Here is a 20,921-nt window from a genome sequence, read left to right as displayed (position 1 = left end):
GCAGAGAGGAATGGAGTTAATTACTGTAAAGACTGCAGATACATACATTAAGAAAAGAAGAATGGAAAGTAAAAATGACCTTTAAGCAGAGAGCAGATTGGCTACAGCCTACTTATGAGGTTAGTCACTCTTCTATTCACTGTCATCTATTACTTTTCAACTGATTTAATCTCTGGTTCTCACTATTCAGCTGCTCACATTAATGTCTACTTTCATCTCTTTATTTGAACATTTTAATGCTTTGATCTTTTCTATTCCTTACTCAACAAATTTCTGATTTCTTTGACTCTTTGATATTGCAAACACCAAGCAGCCCCTCCGGACATAAAGATGAATGTTACTCTGCAACTTTTCAGCATTTCAACAGGGAAACATTCCTTGTGTAACATTAAAGTAAGGCCTTAAAAAGTAACCATATGCCATGAACATTTTCATTTTGTCTCAGGAAAAACACACTTCTAAACTCGAACAATAGTTTATCATTTATTGGTGTTCATTAATCACTTTAACTTGTAAATCAAAGTGCCTCATTTATGAATCAATAAATCACCTCTGTATGTAGATTCTTACCACATATGAATGACTGGACCTGCAAAGAGAACATACTCTGATCCAAATAACAAACCACAACATGCCATCACAGAGATGAAACAAGCTAGCTTTAGCCTGCCGTCACTGGAAGCTCCTCCCTCAGCAGAGCGAGATGTGTGCTACTGACTTGTTCTAGTAGAATGTGCCGAATCAGGTCATTATTTAAGGCCAAAACAGACTGGATGTGTCAGGACGAAAAATTGGGTCAGATGATGTACAATTAGAACATGTTAAAGTCAACAGGGCCTTGCAGACTGCGTCACCAACTGTCTGACTAAGATGGAGGTCCGTCTTGGTCAGTGCTATGGAGCAAATTGACAGGAATGTCAAGTGGGACAGGAAGTGAGGCATGGTGCCAAAGTAAAACACATCTATTTTGAGTTAAAATATAAACTTTTTTTTTTTACTCACAACAAAAGCAGTGTACTTACTGATGGTAAGAGCTCAGAAGTACAAAAAAAATCAAAGAGTGAAACAGTGATTTTGTCCAAGCAGCTTAGAGTTCGCTGCCAGACCAACTTGTGTTCACACTGGCAGTAGGGGGGCTGTCAGATGCTCACGGTGTGTTTTGCAGGCTGAATACAAATGGATTCCATTCTGGTTAATTATTATTTATAACAATATGTAAATTTAGTCTCATTTCACAACTATGTGAAGCATTCTATTAAAACCCTGTAAAACACATTGCAGTTTGGGTTGAAATGTGTGAAGGTCTACAGAAGTGAAATAGCTATGAAAACCATTTCAAGGTCAGCATTTCCAGTTCAGTTCAGATCAGTAAATCAGCACAATCAGGTATCGTGAGAAAAACTGAGTAAGTTTCATTAAGCAAGTTCTCTTTGTTGGAAACAATATTGAAGGATCCAACCAGACGGTCATATATTCACATGTAATTTTCTTCTCTGTGTCCTCAAGCAGTGATTCCACAGCTCTGTGTAGACAAGCAGCCCTAGGAGGAACATTATTGAAGCTACATTAGCACTGCTGTTATTACCCAACTTCAGGCCCTTATTTTATTCCCCACCCATTCAAGAATCACATTAAGGTTGTGGAAAGCTGTTTTATTGCTTTGAGCTTTTCAATTAGTCTGGATAATTTGTGTCCACCTTCTTTAGATTAGATTTTAAATGAGAAACATGATGTGCCATTAATTATCACACTTCTTATTTGTGGACAAAGCTCTTTATGGTCCAGAGAAGGAGTGGAAAGCTTGGAAATGGGGGAAAAGAGGAAGAGAAGGGGGGATGTAAATGTGATGAGGGATTGCAGGAGGGTGGACAGGCTGAGTTATTAGGTCAGTGAGAGTGGAGGGAAGTGTGACAGTGATGGCCCTGAACGCCTGGCGCTGTCTGTCAGACCATCTGACAGCCTGATGTTTTCTGTGAGCTGATCTGATCTTATCTTGATGCTGCTGCTGGTGGGCCTCCCATGATGTTTTTTTCTCTGTCCAGCCCCCCAGCATCCCTCTTTCCCACTCAGCAAACACTGAGTTGATTGCAAACACTTTACTCCCAGTCAGCTCTAAAAGTGGGTCAGTCTTCTGAGCAGATTCCAGTGAGGCTGTGGTCTGAACACTGCTGTTACCGACTCAATGTGGTGTGGCAGGAAGCGTTTCTGAAAATGAAATTGAATATGAAATATGAAGTAAAAGTGATCACTGGATCTTATAGGATAGGATTCAACTTCTAAATATAATGGGTTTTTTTACTGTTTTATGGTTGTTTACTGTATGATGTTTTGATGACACCACTCCATGAATGTCCTGGATGGGCCAAGCCAGAGTCCAGACTGGAATCTGATTGAACATCTGGAGAGATGTGAAAATGGCTGAGTGGTGTCTCCACCCAAACTGATGGAGAAGAACTGCAGAGAAGAACGGAGCAAACTGGCTGAAGTTAGGTGGGCTGAGCTGAAGGCTGAAAAAGCTGCCAAAGGTGGATCAACAAAGCTGTGAATACTTACATAAATGTAATTTCTTTGTTTCCATACTTTCATAATAGCGTATTTCTTTGTAGAATTTTGAGGAAAGTGATTAATTTAACACAATTTGGAATAAGGCTGGAACATAAAATATAAAGAAAAAAAAAGTGTTGTGAAAAACTTTCCAAATACAATGCAGCAGCAGAACTGCATGGTGTTATTCCACATTTGTCCTTTCTATCTTTTAACCTTCACATGGGTCTAACACTTTAAAACATGTCACAGGGGTATTTTGATGTCCCCCTGCATTCTGTAGAATGAACTGAGAGAACTTAAATCTGCACTGAAAGTGACAGATTTGTACATACAGCAACTGTCTATGCGCTCTGTGTCTCTATCTACAAGGCGCATGCATGGAGCTCCTCTCAAATCCCTGGATGCACACCGTGATAAAGGCCTTGCAGGCTGAATTTAAATAAGATAACTGCACTCTCTTGGGACAGACTGCGTGAGCGTCTCACATTAAAAAGCTCTTCGAAGCTGCTTCTTTCTGCAGGACGCTGAATTGCTGCAGTGAAGCAGGCGTTGGTAAAAAAAAAAAAGAAAAAAAAGCAGGTTGGGGTCTGATGGCTCAGAGGTGATTAAAAGAAGCGTATGAGGGTGCGACACATACGAGTTTTGATTTGACAGACGTGTGATAAATTCTCCTGAGCCAGAGGTGGCAGACAGTGTGTGGCACAAACACGCTGACCATCTGATTGTGAATATGGAGTGTAGTAATGTGATGTAATCTAGCACAGCCAAGGGGACAGTCGATGTAGCATCCTGCTCTTTTGCATGATTCTATCTTTATAGTCCCTCTCTATTGGTCAGTTAGAATCAATTTAGCAGCCAGGGTAAGAGTCTATGGCAGCATAAGGTTAAGGAAGATAGTAAGTTAATATATGCTGTATTAATATATTAGTTATTTAGGAAGGTGAATTTATGTAATTTGGTGCAAAGCAGTAGTCTTAAGAGAAAAAAACCCTTAGGGTTTTTTGTTTTACATCTGATTCCAGACTTCAGCACCAATAAAACCTGTTCTCTGAGCTGTCTTCTCATTTCAACCAATGCCTTTTTAAATCATTAAAAAAAAAGAAACAATCTAGCTTTGAAAAGCATGCATGTGTATAAACCAAAACAAACTTGAAATATTCAGTTGTTCATCCATCCCAAAAATCCCAAATCTTTTGGGATTTGGGACTTTTACACACATATCTGTATGTGAAGGTTTGCCTATATAAAATAGGTTGCTATTTGATTAAGGCAATGGTTGCTTTAATGACAGCTGAATTACTCGTACTGTGGATTATTTCAATAAAGCTTTGTCAAAATAAGTTATCACAGTTTTGTTTTTGTTTTCAAAAACTGTGAGCTTTAAAACACATTGGGGTACATTTTTGCAAACTTTACTTTTTTTCCTCATCATCAAAATCAATAAAAATACTCAAGCCAGTATGACATGCATCTGGTCAGGTTAAGATGAGCACAAGATCACAACTATAGCAGATCAGCTCTTTCTGGTAGAAATACTGATCAGTGAATCAATACTGATGAGAAAATACTCTGATGAAGCACAGCCTGGGTGAGATCTGAACACAGACCAAGTCTGAGTATACAGCACCAGGAAGCAAAACTGAACAGCACAAAAGCAAGTCAAACAAAATGAGTTAAATATCTATGAAATAAATCTGGAACAGGATATTTACATGAGGAGAAACCATTCACAGTTCTGTTTCTTTGGTCTGCTTCAGGGATGGTTCTACCCAGTTGGTTCAAAGCCTTTTTTAGTTTGTACTTTGAACTGCATGATTTGGTTGTGTAGGTCAAAAAAATCTTTGTCTTCATAATCTATTACCTTTAATTAAAAAATTTCCCCATGTTGCATCTTGTCAGTATGATGTTATGATGAGCGAAAAATGAGTGGAAAGATGTTAAATGAGATGTGCATCTGAAAGAATTTCATAAAATGTAAAGCATAGAATGAGCATTATGCATTAGCACTATAGAAAAAACTCCCCAAAACAGTCAATTCATCCAATCATACACACATTCCAAAATGAGAAGAAGCCATAGTAAGGACCAGACGGTTTCATGGAAAAACAGGCTACTGGTTTGTAATACAGGACAAGCTATGTTAATTCCAAAACAATAATCTTAAAACATGTCAAGATTGGTTAAGTAATAGCTATATTTCACAGCAGTGCAGGTAATGGTTTTAGTTTTTAATTATTATATATTTTTATGTGTCATTTCAGGCAGTGTAACAAGTAAAAATGAGGAGAAGAAAAGAGCAAAGGAGGAAGAATAGAGAAAAAACAAGAAAACATTCTAGGAATCTGCAGAAAGAGAAAAACAGAAACATGAAACCACAGTGACAAATAATATATGCATAACAACATGACTCAAAGCCTGGGCCTCCAAGAATAACAGGAAATGAATAAAAACCTAAATGAATGTCAATGCAAAGCCCTGGTGAAGGCAGAGAGATGTAATATGTGTGTTTTCCTTGTTCTCTTGTGTGTGTGAGGACCCACAGATCCACGCCCCACGACCCAAAGCAGATAGAACAGGTATCAAGATCAAGACATGCAGGATGTCCTGTTTTTTTGCAAACAAGGTGTCAATGCCTTAACACAATGGAAACTGTCTTCGCAGTACAGAAGCCAACTTGTACAATCTTACCTATCTTCACTCTTGGAGGCCAATCAGTGCCAACTGGCACTCCTTGATTGGCTGCTTTGCAAGTAGCAGTCATTTTGTCATATCTCAGCTACCCAATCTCTTTTTTTTTTAGAATATTTCAGATATGCTCTCCAAACAAATCTGTGAATAGGTGAATTTTCCACTGTAAACTGGTTATTTGCTGAATAATCTGGGTTAATATTATTGCAGTGAATCAGAAATTCTGAGTGTGAGGTTTCCAATCAGCCAAATTCTGCTTGTTTCCAGTTAGTATAAAGAGTGAGTTAGTGAACTCAGAAACACTGCAGACGCACAGTGTGGACAGGTGAATGGGATATGAGTTGTTGATGTGACAAGATGAATTTAATCCATTTGCAATGTAATCTTTGCACATAAAATGTTCTAGAGTTTTGCATCTCAATCCCACTAGGATTTTATTTTGAGTCCTGTGGGCAGGGAAACTGCCACATCTTTGTTCAAAGGAACTCTAAAGCTGCTTCTAATAAACTGCACCATACTGATCCAAACCGCAAACGTTGGAGTCATTGGGCCAATTGAATCTGAGAGACAGGTTAACAGCACCCTTTCGTCCCATCAAGCACTCAAGCAATTTAATCCATGTTTTGCAGCTTTTGTAATTCAGCCTCCACTCAAACACCCCAAGATACTGGTAATTACTGCCAATAATTGAGTTTGTGTTGATGTGAAGCACTGCTTGGGCTAGACGGGACTGGGAGGAGAGCGCATTTGTTGTGTTCGTTTGGCAGAATGACAGTGATCCAAAACTGCAAAGACAACAAACGCAGCACCTATTTAAATGTTTAGTCGAATAAAATGAGTTGTGACATGATGAGAGGAAAGGGGAGTGGACCGCACAGCCCGTCTGGGGGTGGTTTTAATTAACTCCTGTGTTTCAGAAACACAACCAATACACATCAGTGTTTATGACAGCAGAGCAAACGCCACAAAACCAGACTCCTATCTTAGAGGAGAATTGCTTTTGTTTTTCTTCTCTGACTGTGATTGGAGAAAGAAAAAAATGCGATAGTGTATTGAAAAAGTATTCCTTTAAGGTTTTCATGCATTCTTATATTAAAACTACAAATCCGAATCTATTTTATTATGACAGCAAAGTCTGACCTGTATTTGTGTTCAGCACATTTTGATTTGATACCCCTAAATAAAATCTAACGCAGCCAGTTTTCATTAGTAAAACAGTTTACTGGTATGTAATTTAAGCGGATCTTTTTCTGGCCTCAAGAGGTGTAGAGAACATTATATTATTGTATGGGACCCTTAATTTGGCTTTTATGTTTTATCTTTGCGTGACTCTTCATGTTTTGATTGTTTGTCAATTTCCCTGTTGCAGGACAAGAAATAATATTTCTAATATGATGTTCTATTCTAAAATGGCTAGATATCAGTTCTCTAAGTGAATAGTCATAAACTGTTTATTGTGTTAGTTATACATGACATTAAAATTAAGAAATAATGGGAAGAAAACATTATTACCTATGGCTGTATGTCTGTATAGGTCTAAAACTTACAAGTAATTATTTACGCTTTGTCTTTAATTTACACTACTCTTCCAGTTATATATAATTGTTTGTCTGTGAATAACAAAAAATTGTACATATAAAGTAATATGTCTGTATAACATCTGATTACTTTTCCCAGGGAACAGAAGAAGAGGAACATGGCTTCTCAGATTAGAAGGAATACAGCTTTATTCATTTTCAGGATAACCTGAAAATCAGATGAATCATAATTAAACATATCTAGAAGCTGAAAATAACAGATTGTTAATGCACTAGAACTCTGCAAAAACATCAGCCACATTTCTTTAAAATTAGAAATGTTTCATCAGCACAATGAGCTCATGTGATTCCTGCTCCAGAAAGGTGAAGGTCTCTGGACATTCTGAAGGTTAACACCAACTGGCAATCAGGAGACATCCACCACGATGGTCTGCAGCAGCAGTTTACCAACATCTGAAAACACATTGAATTATATTATGAATGTGGGGAGCCCACATGCAATTCTGACACTTAAGTTATTTGCAACACAGTGGCTAACAAAATTGCATGTATTTGGATACAAAACTCAGTGTTACCTCATGTCTGGACCACCTACCTCCCTAAAGCTGCAAGGTGGAAATCTGCTGTTATTCTGTGCCTTTTCTTGAAAGCCCAGAAAAATCACAATCAGACTATAAAAATAGCTCAGCTCTCTCTTCTTCTTTGGAAGTGTGTGTTAATATGACAAAAAGCAGGAATGAATACTTGTTTATATGCAAGCATAATGGTAAACTTTGTCACCGGTTTCTATATACGTAGAATATTCCCTGAAAGCTGCATCACATTTCCTAAAGCTCAACTAGAATGAAATCTTTTCTGTGTGCAGTCAGATGACTGCAGATATCATTCCAGAGGTCTACTGTCTAGGAAGTTAGAGATGTTTATTTTTTATTTTTTATGAAACAATAAATTTCCAAGTGCTCCAGGGAAACAAGCAAGGGAGAAATATAAAAAAATGGCTGAAAGAGATGGCAAGCAGGGGTAATTTTATATTACAAAGCAAAAATGTGAAAGGGGGTGGGAGCTAATTTTTTTCTGTTAGTAGATCAAGATAACCTGAATACCCAGAAAAGAAAATAGTTCAACAAATAAATAAATAAAAGCAGAGTGGAGCCGCACTGTCTGGCCTTTTCTTTGTTTACACCTCCAGTTACAGTATGTTCGCAGGGCTTCGCTGCACTGCAGACCGCAGCACTACATCGCTTGGATCACTGCCTGGAGAGCATGTACAGATAGAGACGCTGTCTGTGGAGGGCAGTGAGTCAGAGCCTGCTGGGGTACAGGGAGGGCCATGGGTCAGAGTTTTGGCTGACCAATGCATCTGTCCTGGTGTCCTCTGGAGTCAGTCATCTGTGCAAATGAGCATCAGAGCAAGGCAGCCGGCAGCCTGGCCAAATAACACATATGTACCCAAGGCGATGTCCTTCCACTGGTTGTGCTTAGTTTATTTATCTTCAGGCTTTGTCATGGAAAGTTCCTCATGCCGTGTGATTGTGAGATATTGTGTTGCAAACAGACTGACTCCTCTGGAGCCATCTGTTTGGCCTTGGCCAGCTGGAGGGAGAGATCCAAAAGCTCCCGACCTCTGCTTGCAGCTCCACTCTCAGCAGGCTTCACAGAGCAACAACCAAATTATGAGGGGAAACGAGTTCTAGCATGAACTCATTATGATCAATGGTTTTTTTTCACCTTGATCATTTCAAACACATGTATTATTATTAATAATAATAACAACAACAACAACAACTATTATTATTATTATTATTATTATTATTAGTAGTAGTAGTAGTAATAATAATAATATTACTATCATTATTATATAATAATGATATAATAATAATAATAATAATAATAATAATTAGTAATAATAATAATAATAATAATAATAATAATAATAATAATAATAATTGTATTTGCATTTTCTTTTAGTTTGGATTTTGATTTAGGAATTGTTCTATACTTTGCATTAAATCATTTTGCAATTTCCTCATATTATATACTTGGCTGTTCTTTGATATCAATATATTTAGATAAAAATATAATGTCTTAGTTTAGCCATTAGTGTGAAATTAGATGAGAAACATAAGTGAAATGCTTTTATTATGAAACATTTTCACTTGCTAGACATTTGGTTCATTTAAAAAAAACCTCACCTGAGGTGTTTTTATTGAATTGTTACCAATAAGTACAATGTTTGCTTCCCTGGTGGTTCAGCCACTGCAACAGAAGCTTCTTCACACTCTTCCTTCCCCTTCACCATTCACAAACCTTTAAAATCCCTCTGTGTGATCCTTGAAGGCCAAGAAGTCTCTCTGCCTGTCATATTTAGTCCGTATCCCATGGGACGTGATATTTTTGCCTCATAGTTCCTCAGGATAAGATATTAATCCTCATTAGGCTGTAGTAAGACACTCATTGACTGCTCCGAGGTCTTTGAACCAGGGGGATGCCTTCTGCTTGGAGTTGTGAGAAGCGGCCCAGTTCTGTCCAGGGAGAGCCGCTATGCAGCGGAGAGGGAGGAGACTGGAAACACTCTGCTTCCCTCCAGGATGTCTGATCCTCTCTATTGTGCTCTGTTTGAATTCCCTTCATCTATTTGATCCTATCTGAGGTTTCATCTGAAGGCAAATTTGTTTATACATTGTGTATCTATAATTTTTACTGATAAGGTTTCCTGAGATAACAGAGAAGGGAAAAGATAAGATGGGGTTACAGTTCTATCATTTCAACCACAAATGACTGTCTGAAACCTCATAAACAACTGGATGATGGAAGGTTTGAGGTAATCTGTGATACTAACAAAACACACTTAGCCCATTAGCTACTGTACGATGAGATCTTTATTAAGTATTTAATTAAATAATTTGCTTTTAACCTTTGTTTTTACCATGATAAAAACAACCCATTGAGATTAAAAACCTCTTTTTCAAAGGAGTCCTGGTCAAGAGGCAGCAACAAATACACCCAGTTCTAAAGCATCTGGATAGTCCATCAAGCAGTAGAAGTTCTGACTGTTACCACAGGAGGTGTGAGGAAAAGGAAACAGAAAGTAGATTGAAAACAATGTTTCCTATTTTGTACTTTGATTATGAATGCATGCCGATACACAGCACCCCCTCCTCGCTCATCGTTCTCTCATGAAATGAAAAAAGACTATGGAGATTTTTATAAATGAAAGGTGACACTAGTCTATAATGAGTTGGAGGTGATGTGTAATAAATAACTGCCACAGTGTCAAATTTCCCAAACAAGGTTATATGGATGCATTATGAGAAAAGTGATGGCCAGGTTTTATTTCCAGCCAGCACATGACTGATATGCATGGCTTACCTCTGTAATTGTCTAGGTGCGCTGGACCCAACGACGGACATAGCAGTATTTCCAGCCTGGTGATGTTGTATGTGCTAAAAGGCTGCAGAAATAAATGATCACTTTGCTCACTGACACAAAGGCTCAATCACCTCCAGAGATGAACATCACAGTTCTCTTCAACTTTGATACGTTACTGAAGCAGTCTGTAGACAGAGCAGGACATGGTGGAGCAGCAGGTATGAAGTCGACCCACTGACCTTTAGAATGACCGTCCTGTAAATACAAGGTTTCTCTGATCACCAGGGGAGATGGGCACATTATCAGGTAAATATGTCTATGACGCTCCTATGAACATATTCCTCATTATATGGTGAGAACGGAAGACCTCTAAAATCCAGCCGTGCTGCTGTTGATAGATTTAAAGAATAACTTTGCTCGATCATTGTAATGCACCTTCTGAAACATGAAAACTAAAAATGTGCTTCACTTAAATCAGTGCAGTTAGTTTGACTTCTGCCTTTTAGAAAGACAAGTTAAAAATTCAAACAGGTTCAATCAATCTGAAACTAAACGGTGAACATGGACCAAGGCTATCACCTGAACATCTTATAATGTATACTTTTGACTCTGTCTATGTATGCATGCTTGTAAACAATAATGCTGTGATGCAACCTTCAGATTTGTACTGATAATAAAGGAATATTGTATTATATTTTTACAACCAAACCAAAGACTTTGAAAGGGAGGGAAACGTGGCACAGGGGATGAGGAAATTAATCTAACATAAAAGATTATGTTAGGTTAACCTAACAGAGAGAAACAATGAATAATTAGAGACAGGAAATAAACTAGACTCACAAAAAAAACTGAAGTGAAAGTAGAAACGAGGCAGAACTAGTAGAAAAAACAAAGGAACACAAAAATGACAAAACCCTAAACCAAACTCAAACATCCCCAGATATGAAAATTTACCCTTCTGTGTCATTTCTGTGCCTGGTCAGTTATGTTTTGTGTGTGTAGGCAGTTCTTTTTGATGAGTTTACTTTTTTCTGCCTGAGTTTAGTTTTGTGTTTTTGACATCTCTCATGAACTCAATAATCATCGTGAGTAAACAGAACGTTGGTAATACTGTTGTCTTGCACCAGGTACTCTGGCTTTCTCCCTCAGTCCAAAAGCAACAGGCTTCTCTAAATTCTCATTGTAGTGTGTGTGCATGGTGACCTGTCCAGGTGTACCCTGATGACCCTGCATGGCTGCAATTAATAAACTAATCATTTGACTGATTAGTCCTATAACATTGGATTAAATTATTTTTTATGAGTAATTTATGTAAATGTAAATTTACTATTTTTGGCTGATTCTATTTTTTCAACTTAATTTGTTTGATAAATTATAATTAATTTATATTTTATATCTGAATATACTTAAATGAAATTACTAATTGTAAAAGATCTGAATTAATTACCTTAACCTCACTTCCAAACATTGTAAAATCTAATTAATAATATTGATTGCAATGTCCTGCCTTAATTTTAGTGTATAGGTTTGGGGTATTATATATTACAGTGTATTTCTTGGTCCTTATGGTGTTTCTTGTTCACTAATGTTCTCTAGCAGACCTCTGAAGCTCTCACAGAACAGCTGCATTATGCTGACATTAAATAAACGCGTGGACTCTATGAAAACAAAGTATTGATTTAGGGAGTACAATTTATTTTCTGTAAATAGTTAGGAGCCCATATATTATTTCATAATTACACACTTTTTTACATTACTCTATCAAAAAGAATCCCAGATAAAATTCAATAAAGTAATAAAGTCTGTGGATTTACTGGGACAAGAGGGGGGGAAGAACAAAGGCATGAAAACATGGCTCCCCTGACTGTTTGCTTGTTTGGAACCCAACCAAAGCACCAAACCATATCATATGAGCCAGAGCCCTAACAGGCCACATCAAGACTAAGCTCTTGTTGACCTTTTCTCATAATCTAGAAAACATCCGTCATTTAATTATCTGTGGAATGTGCAGTTGCTGGGATTTTTTTATGAAGAATCTATAAACTAAAGGCTATGCAGATGATGTGTTTATAAGCAGTAATCCTCTTAATGGTGCATCTCTTATAGGGCAGTGATGTTTTCTCTTTGAATTTTTATGAGCTACTTATTTGGTTTCAGGGATTAGAATTGAAAAGAAGCTAACAGGATTTTTATGGATCTACTTTTAGCATGGTCAAATGTCAATTTGGGGTAAGGCGGGGAGAGAAGGGGTATTGTAGGAGTGGGTTTTGGTGGAGGTGATGATGGCCAGGGAGTTAAAAAGCGGGTAACCAGTATGTTCAAATACTAATTACTATGTATTTTTCATGGGTCATTCTCACAGTGGTGTAATTTTTTCACACTCTGAAAGTCTTATGTTGATTGGATGAATATTAAAGCCTCTGTAATTTACTGCATAAAGAGGTTGGTGGTACAGTAGCAGACAAACTTATTACAGTCAAATACAAATACGGTTTTAAAGGACTTATTGAAAGTAGCACATGCTTTTAGTAGGACTGTACTTAATCCATAATTTTCCACCAAACCTGAGCCATGGAATGCAAATCATACACAGACATATGACAAAAATAATGATTTGTTAAAAAAGAAAAAGAAAAAGCAAAAGAAACTGAACATGGAGGGACAAAACAGCATCTTTAGTTATTCTAAATTACTCCTGTTTGGCAACATGATTATGACCCTAGTAGTGAGTGTAGTCTCCAGGTAACAGAATATTGTGACATGGATGCAATAAACTCTGTTTCAACAAGTAGATTTGTCATTTCCTGTTTTGAGTAATCTAAAACACAAAGTTTTAGATTACTCAACATCTTGGAACAAGCAGTTTTGACATATTATATATAGATATATATAGATATATGTATATCTATATATATCTATATCTATATATATATATATATATAGATATAGATATATATAGATATACATATATCTATATATATCTATATATATATATGTAGATATATATAGATATATATATGTGGGTGTGTGTGTGTGTGTGTGTGTATAGTCTAAAATAGACAAGCAAATAGCAGTAAACAAGTTATCAAGTCATCTCTTTGATTTGTTCCTGTTGGAGGTCAATATTTCATTTTGCTCTTTAGAGTCTCTGCTTGATCTGTCACTTATTAGCAGTTAGTGATAATTACAGATCCCCCACCTAATTAGACTGTCACAAAGCAAGTATTCAAATCATGCAGCCAGTATCCCTTGCCTAATGACAGGCTGTGCTGTGATTTTCTAGATGTTTGACATGGTGTATGCAGGGCCCATCTCCTGGGAGGCAGAAAACCGGATGCTGACCTCTTACCGTGTGGGTGTGTTTCTGTGTGTGTGTTCTTGCCTCACCATTGTCTTCCTGTGCTACTCCACATGATAAAACTCCCACTTCCAGCACAGTCTGAGCTTTCTCCCCTTCACTATTCTCTTCATTAGATCCTCTACCAGGCCAGTCAGTGAACAGTAGAAGTTGTGAACGATAATGTACATTTTCTGTGCTCACCAGGGCCGGGTTTGGCCGTCAGCATCACGTGCTCTCAGTCCAGTTTTGAAGCCTTTCTCTATGTATCTCCTCCAGAGACATTCAGCAGTAAGTGAGAGAAAAATATTGTTGGTCATTGTCTAACCAACTGGTCATGATTCCAATAAAGCACAATACTTATTAAGTTAACAAGCAGGTAGCAAAATTATAGAATAGTAGTAGTGCTAAAGGTGGAAGCTTCAGAAAAAGTGAGTACTCCACTCTGCGGTCCAACCGGAAGTCCTTACTTTATTACATACACATATAAGTTCAATACACTCAGAACCATAATGTAATCATTCATTATATTGATTATTCTTATTAGCAATAAATATACAAATTATACTGCAGCCTTAAACCACATTTCCCCTCCTGCTCAGGGCATTCAGTGCTATTCTTTAAATCAGACTGGTCACCCTGGACAGGTCACCAGTCCATTGCAGAGCAATAAAGAGACAGACAGGACAACAATCATTCATGCACACAAACCTAAGGAGAACCTAGAGAGACCAATTAACCTAACAGTCACGTTTTTGGACTGTGGGGAGAAGCCGGAGTACCTGGAAAGTACCCACGCATGCACAGGGAGAACATGCAAACTCCATGCAGAAAGGCCCCGGGCCGGGAATCAAACCCAGGACCTTCTTTCTGCAAAGCCACAGTTCTACCAACTATGCTACTGTGCAGCCCTTTTCAACCCTAAGAGTTATTCAAACTATTTTGTCAGGTTTTGTGGTGTGAGTGGTGGTGAGGCCAGGTAGCGATAAAGTAGACGATTTAATAAGATGCAAATCCAAAATCCAAAAGTCCAGAACACAGGGAAGCAGAGAGCAATGATCACAACAGGTGACAACTGGAAACTAGACAGACACGACGAGGACCCGACAAGGAACAAAGAACACAGGTGGGGTTAAATACACAGAGGGTAATCAAAGAGACAAGAAACACCTGGAAACAATCAAGGGGAAACAGGACAACAGGGAGACTCAGAGAGACAGAAACTCAAAATAAACACAGATAAGGAACAGATCCCGACATTACCCCCCCCTCAAGGGCGGCTACCAGACGCCCAAAAAAAACAAGAAAAGCCAAGTCCAAAAAACAACACTAGGGCGGGCGGAGGGGTGCTGGACGGGGGGCTAGAGTCCGAAAAAAAAAAAAACCCATCCATAATAGAATAGAATAGAATAGAAGTACTTTATTCATCCCAGCAGGGAAATTACTTCACAGTTACAGCATAGAGACAAGACACAATAACAACTACCACTGAGTAGTAGTTGTAGATAAACTAAAAATAAAATATAAAATCCTATAAATTGTAAAATATAAAATGCTGTTAATATAAAAAGCAACTTAAGAGCAGTCCTTGCAAAGATTCAAAATATGCAGATATGTACTGTATCTGTAAATATATGTACAGCAGTGTGCCACAGTGCAGTTGTGCAAAATTGGACTGATTAGTGCAGAACAAGGATTTAGCTTTTATTGTACAGTGAGATGGCATGTGGCAGGAAGGATTTCCTGTATCTGTCCCTACGACAGCAGAGCTGGAGCAGTCTATGTGAGAAGGTGCTCCGCTGTCTGTCCACTATGTGGTGGAGAGGGTGCTGTTTATTGTCCATAATAGACAGAACCTTCTTCAGTGTCCTCCTCTCCACCACAGTTTCCAGGGACTCCAGCCTTAGTCCCAGTACAGAACCAGCTTTCCTGATGATTTTGTCCAGTCTATTAGAGTTGCTGGCTCTGATGCTGCTTCCCCAACACACAGCAGCAAAGAAGATGGCACCGGCAACAACACTGTGATAAAAGGTCTCCAACATCTTGCTGCACACTTTGAAGGATCTCAGCTTCCTTAAAAAATAGAGTCTGCTCATCCCCTTCTTGCACACAGCGTCAGTGTTAGATGGTGGGTGAAGGCACAGGAGGCAGACAGTCATGGGAGGTCCGGAGGATGTCTGTGACGCCCAAAGAGGAAGCCAAGGGGAAGGTCCGGCGGACGTCCTCGGCGCAGGAGGCGGGACCCAAGGGGAGGGTCCGGCGGACGTCCTCGGCACAGGAGGCGAGCCACAGGAGGTGGGTCTGGCGGGCGACGTCGGCGCAGGGGCCGAGCCACAGGAGGCGGGTCCGGCGGGCGACGTCGGCACAGGGTCCGAGCCACAGGAGGCGGGTCCAGCGGCAAGGAGTCTATGGGGAACTTAGGAGGAGCACTACTGGGAGGGAACTCAGGGAGGGCACTAGGGAGTGACGAAATAACACTAGGGGCCGAGGAACTGGGAGACTCAGAAGGAGCACTACTAGGCGGAGACTCAAAAGGAGCACTACTAGGCGGAGACTCAAAAGGAGCACTGGTAGGCGGAGACTCAAAAGGAGCACTACTAGGCGAGGCCGAGAACCCACTAACTGGGACAGGCCAAGCCACCAGCCGCGCTGCTTGTTGGCCAGGTGCCAGGTGGGCCGCCTGAAACCCCATCACCATGGGGACGGTTGCCAGGCCGGAGGCCGGAGCAGCGGCTCGAGCGGACTCTGGAGCTGCTGGAGGCGCAGAGACAGCGGCTGTGGCAAGGGGCGGAGATACTTCTGCGGCGGAGACTGGAACTGGAGGTGGTGCTGGTCCTGGAGACGCTGGGGCTGGGCTGGTGGAGCGGAAGTCCGACTCTGGAGGCAGAGGGTCGCCAGCCATGAAGGCTAGAGCTGCCTGGCATTCCCACTCTGCCTCCTGCTGTAGCCTTACCAACCCCAGGGACTGGAGTTGGTCTGACCATCCTTCCAGTACCAGGAGTAGCCTGATGGCTACCCCGAGGCGTCTGGGGGCGAAATATGGCTCTGCAACAATCTCTACAAAGTCTCTGATGTTAAATAACAAATCATCCCATCGAGCTGGGTCCATGTTGGAGATAAAAGTGTCCATCAACGGCATGCCTCACCGTAGTACTCTTGGTCGGGTCCTACTGTCAGGTTTTGTGGTGTGAGTGGTGGTGAGGCAGAGGCAGCAAACCCAGGTAGCGATAAAGTAGATGATTTAATAAGATGCAAATCCAAAATCCAAAAGTCCAGAACACAGAGAAGCAGAGAGCAATGATCACAACAGGTGACAACTGGAAACTAGACAGACACGACGAGGACCCGACAAGGAACAAAGAACTTAGGTGGGGTTAAATACACAGAGGGTAATCAAAGAGACAAGAAACACCTGGAAACAATCAGGGGGAAACAGGACAACACGGAGACTCAGAGAGACAGAAACTCAAAATAAACACAGATAAGGAACAGATCCCGACATATTTCATTTATTGAACAATGCATGTGTTCACTTATAGATGCCTTTATTTGGAAATATGCAATGTGAAAGTGTCAATGAAATATTTCAAACCAGTCAGTCCTGGTCCTGGATTAGCAGCTGTGTCAGGGGTAAACTGTTCAGGGTGTTCACCATCTCAGGCCTACAGGTGGCCACCAGCTCAGGTGAATATACTTAACAGGATGAGGAAATGTCCTACATTGCCAAACAAGAAGACAATTTTAACTTTTTACTTTTTAAAAGAAAAAAGTCTGCCTTTTTAATCATAGATTGCAGCATTCAAATTAGTTTATATTTACATTTGATACAAAACATTTTTGATAAAATCTTTCTCCCAAAGTTTGTCAAAACTAAATGAACAAATCTGGTCATATGGCCTAATTTGGGGGAAAGTTTGGGGCTGTGTTTAGTCTGCCTGCCTTGTCTCTAGGTTTTATGTTAATTCGGGTAATATCCTCCTAATAAAATATACTGAATCAGTTCATTTGGATATAATTTACAGGCCATCAATCTTATAAATTCCTTAGAACACTATCCACTCTGGTCTGATCATCTTAACTTTTCTTTGCATGAAATCATTTCTGCTAGATTAAGGCTCGGATTCTTTCATTATTTTCCACTAGACTGGTTGTGCCCTGAGGGGTAAAAGCCTGGCAGCAACAGCCTATTCTAGATTCCATGTGTGCTTTAAAATTGATAAGTGAATCAGAACAGCATTGCTTATTAATTATTAATTCCACAATGTGATGGTGAGAAGAGAAGCCACTCGATCAAAATCACTTAAATGAAACAGAATGAATGTGTGTTCCACAAAGGTGCAGCAGAACGGCTGCTGCATGCCAATAGGCCATTTTCCAGCATCAGTAACTTCTAATGGAATGATGCTCCCAGCATGCCACTCTGCTCACTTGTCTGCTAATGGTCTACTAGATCAGTTAAAGACAACGATCAGGGTTTCTCAGTGACTTGCCCACATTAGAAACACTCTTTAACAAAAAATACTATGGCCACTTGCCACCTGGATTTTGTTTTGGTCCTGTTAGTTTTGGTGTAAATAAGTAAAATATCAGCACATCCATCAGCCATGGTATGTACACTGCTGGTTTTGTATAACTGAACCGTTATCTGGAATGTTCAAATTAATAACAATGAGGAGTTCATTCAGTAAGGTCATTCAGTCTGTGAAAATCAGCTGTCTAGAAAGTCAGCCTTATTTAAGGAAGAAGGCTGCATACGATGTTGCACACACAGCTTATTGTGCAAGTACAATGGGCCATTGCAGGCATTGTTACAAAGAACAGTGTACAAAGAGAAGAAAAAAACAAAAAAGTGAATGTACTCAAATACTTTAAAACGGAAAGTAAAACGAGAAATGTGTGGAATTAAACCAGTCTGCCTCCTGCTTCCTCCACTCGCACCTCCAATCAGTTGGCTCATCAGCTGAGGTCTGTTCCTCAGCATTCAACCCTTTCAACATTTAAGCTTCTCATTTTCAGTCACTACTCGCTGGATCCTTTTGTCTACTTTTCATCACTCCCTCATTCCAGCCAGTGTTTTTCTCATTCCTCCTTCTCTGGATATTATTTGGATTTATTATTGGTATTTTTCTCTGGCTGCTGTGTTTTTGCAAGTTTTTGTATTCTCTCCTCTTTATTACTGTAAAATGCAACTGTCAAAGAACACTTTGACTGGCCTCAAGAAAAACTGCACCACACTTTACAATCAAATGAAAGTTTGACAGAATCCCAAAAATTTAATATATATCAATGTGTACAATATTCATATCACAAAGAACTGCTTAGAGTGCAATAATTGCTGGTTAGTACTGTATATTCCAAATGTTACGAACTTGCATTTTACAAGCTGAAGTAAAACTCAGCCAGGAGGACAGATTCTCAGCAGCAGATGCTCACAACAGACACAAAATGCTAAAGGTCACAGTGTTGGAAGCACATGTGAGAAAAAGAAGAAACAAGAAAATAGTCATATGTAACAAGAAATATCAGCATTACAGCTACCAATTTTATAGACATCATGAGATTGTCTAATATCTTGCTGCACTAGGTATGAAGCATCATGTTGTATCAATATTTCCTATTAGATTGACCATCCGAAAAGACACAACCTGTGTGCAGGACAAGCAAAAAGAAACGCAGAGGAGCTGCAGAATGCAGCGCCATCACCCTGAGCTGCAATACTGGTTAGCAGCTGCCAAAAGCTGATCAACTCCATAAGACACATATGAGAACATGTTAGCCTCTCTTTTAGTATTATTTAGAAAGACACCTGTAATTGTTTTCAATAAAAAAAAAATCATATTTGTTTAGAAGAGAGAGCATGAAGAAAACCTAAAGTTAAGGCCCATTCCCATTTATTACCTGATCTAGAGAAGAGTTTGACCTCTGGGTGCCTGGGGAAATAATCAGGTTGACATCAGGAGGCTATCAGCCAAGTTTTCTTCTGCACCCCCAGCAGAAATATCATCCAGCCATGCTGCCACACAGATGTCCTGTTGTCCAGATATAAAAATCTATCAAGACACTATGTGATCCTTTAAGGCTGATATATTCTTTCATTTCAATGCAATTCAGGGGCGTTGGGCTTCCACCTAACTATTAAATGTACCTGAATGACTAAATACAACAAATGCCTTTATAATGACTACTAAAAGCAACAGTTTTCCTGGCTGTGGGAGAAGAAACATGAAAATAATGATGGTAATATTATATAACACTCTAGTGTGTAGTGTCTGAAGCGAAAACAATCCCAAGAACCCAGACATGACACAACCTTGTCACAGTGTTCAGGGTTGCTGGTGTCTATAAATATGCTGAGACAATTTTAAATCAACTGAGACAGCAGAACTCTGACTTGAAAACTCCAAAACCCCATTTGTATCTCAAGCAGCAATAGGTGAGATGCATCACAGAAATAAGGCTTAACAATGGCTTCCTTCTAAAAGCTGTTCTTCCTATCTACCCCACTCGTGCAGCTGAGCCTATAGGCTTTGTGGATATTCCTTGAGAGGGCCCTGACACTTAGCCCACTTCCTATCAGTTGCTTTTTCAATGTGGTCTTCTCAGTCAATCCACAGATGTATTCTCCTCTTTGGGAGCCCTAACTCCATTGTCATTGTTAAAAGATGTGCAAGGCAATAGCAGAACAACAATGTGATGTAAGCTATAGTCCTCTAAAGACGCTTTCCCACTTGACTGCCTCTAACCAGTTCGGTCCAGCCAAGATTCATTTTCTAGTAGCAGATCCAGTGCAGCTTCCTGTTCTCTGAATTTCATACCCACTTCAAGGGTGGTGCCAGCCACACCAAGCCTGGGATGGCACTGAAGCAATTTGATTGACAGCTGACCGCATTTATTGATTGGCTAGTGATTACTTCTCAGCAAACTCCAAACAACAGTTTAGCTGTGGACCATGGACATGCCGTCTGCTGTCATAGAGCTGCTCGGTACAAATGACCATAATTATGAGTTTAATCAGGAGCAGTGCCAGGAACACATGCATTACGTTTTGTAGTGGAATGATTAGCTAGCAGCTAAAGCTAGCAGTGAGCTCCATAATATTTTCTGATGTGAATTTTATTCTTTGTTTGGATTCTTTAAAAACAAAGTTCAGGTGTGACTAACTCCAATCCAAAGGTTACACTTTTAGGAAAAAAAGTGCCAGAATGTAATTATATTTATGTGTAAAGTGAAATGATCAACTGATCAGAGGCTTTATCATTATGTTTGGGACAGAAATGAATTTCTGTAAGACCAAAAGTTGGGTTTATTTTGGTTAAACCCACTGTTGAGGTTCTCCATTGCTGGAGTGTCCGCTGCAGACATCAACTGGGAGTTGACCACAACTGCTGGGCGCTCATGGCCCGCCCACAATATGAGGAACAGACATGCTCACCACAGAGGTA

This window comes from Xiphophorus hellerii, chromosome 15 (assembly GCF_003331165.1).
Source record: "Xiphophorus hellerii strain 12219 chromosome 15, Xiphophorus_hellerii-4.1, whole genome shotgun sequence".
Classification (NCBI taxonomy): domain Eukaryota; kingdom Metazoa; phylum Chordata; class Actinopteri; order Cyprinodontiformes; family Poeciliidae; genus Xiphophorus; species Xiphophorus hellerii.
This window is presented reverse-complemented; position numbering follows the sequence as displayed.